The 1,772-nt window shown below is 38.5% G+C and overlaps 1 pseudogene; it reads right to left on the bottom strand.

Annotated features, from left to right (window-relative positions):
* Positions 1-422: 422 nt before the first annotated feature.
* Positions 423-1,070, bottom strand: LOC126506106 (histone H3.3A-like; annotated as a pseudogene).
* Between the last annotated feature and the right edge of the window lie 702 nt (positions 1,071-1,772).

Here is a 1,772-nt window from a genome sequence, read left to right as displayed (position 1 = left end):
TTCCAGTTTCTAAATAAAAGTCACAGGCCTAATATTGATGACTTAATTTGATAATTCATTATTTGACTCACCAAAATCTGTATTTTACTAATGAAGATTCTCATAAAAATACTGATTATATATATTTTTTTTATAGTTTAATGTATTTTAATAGCAAACTTACAGGAACAGCACAGAGGACAGACTACATTAAAAACATGTACTTGCATGTAGGACAACTCAGTTAGAAAAGTATAGTGAATGATGGAATCTACTGTATGATAAAAATGCTACAAACACCATTTAGTTGCCGTCAATAAGAAATTTACTTATTTTAAAAAAATCCAAATGCTGGCATTGTCCAGAAAATTTTAACAGGTTTATTTATAATTTTTATAAAGTTGAACTGTTGAAATGTGTTCACTTGAAACATTTTGCTTGCGTTAATGCTTTACATCTTGCATTTATATTAAAAATTCACACACAAATGAAAATGGAAAACTGCCAATACCTGATTTCTGCCCCTATTTTTCCACTCGCAATCATATACTTAGGTACCTTTTGACCCCATGGAAAAAATATCTAACATTCAGAACTACTGATAACAGGAAGAAGAGGAAAAACATTTTTTTGAGAATGAAATGTTTCCCCTCATAGTGGACTCTTAAGCACGTTCTCCACGTATGCGGCGTGCTAGCTGGATATCTTTTGGCATAATTGTTACACGTTTGGCATGGATAGCACACAGGTTGGTATCTTCAAAAAGGCCAACCAGATAGGCCTCACTTGCCTCCTGCAAAGCACCAATAGCTGCACTCTGGAAGCGCAGATCTGTTTTGAAATCCTGAGCATTTCTCGCACCAGACGCTGGAAGGGGAGTTTGCGGATCAGAAGTTCAGTGGATTTCTGATAGCGTCTGATTTCACGGAGTGCCACAGTACCAGGCCTGTAACGATGAGGTTTCTTCACCCCTCCAGTAGAGGGCGCACTCTTGCGAGCGGCTTTTGTAGCCAGTTGTTTCCTGGGTGCTTTACCACCGGTGGATTTACGGGCAGTCTGCTTTGTACAAGCCATGGTATGGGCACCTCCTTACTTACCCCCCTTCTCCTTCGGCTGGAGCTCGGCAAGCTAGAGGCGGCGCTGGCGTTAGAGAGCGGCGGCGGCGCGGCGACGGCTGCGAACACCAATACTGATTATATTTGATCTCAGTAATTTTTCATGCTATTGTGAGATTCTAAAATTCCCCTCTAAGAACTATTTTCAAATTATGTTACCATTTTTAAGTAGTCTTGCTGAGAAAATGGATTTTCTTAAAACAACAATGCCCTAAAAAAAAAAAAAAAAAAAAAAACCCACACACACAAAACATATCTTTTAAAATGAATTACATGTGGTGGTGGTGGTGGTGGCAGGATGGGATCCACTATTTGTTAACATCTGGTATGTGCCAGATACGGTGATAAGGAATTTATAGGTAATCCTTACAGCAGGTTTGGGATTATCCCACTTTATAAAGCAAATAAATGATATTTGATGAGTTGAAAGTAACATGACTGACACTCGTCCGTAAGTGGAAGAAAGCGTGTCTTTTTTTCCAGTACGCTTTTCATTTTAGAGTAGATGTACACAAAAAAAGAATGCTGTAAAGAAGTTCAGAAAATTCCTTTACACTCCACACCAGCTTTCTTTCTCAGATCTGCAGGAGACCAGTCTCATGGCCCTGAAATTCTGCCCCATTCTTTTCTCCACCATTAATCATTCTTGTCTCTTTATTACATTAGTATAGTGTGGTT

This window comes from Alexandromys fortis, unplaced genomic scaffold (genome assembly GCF_014885135.2).
Source record: "Alexandromys fortis isolate MF-2015 unplaced genomic scaffold, M_Fortis_MF-2015_v1.1 scaffold_48, whole genome shotgun sequence".
Classification (NCBI taxonomy): domain Eukaryota; kingdom Metazoa; phylum Chordata; class Mammalia; order Rodentia; family Cricetidae; genus Alexandromys; species Alexandromys fortis.
This window is presented reverse-complemented; position numbering and strand designations above follow the sequence as displayed.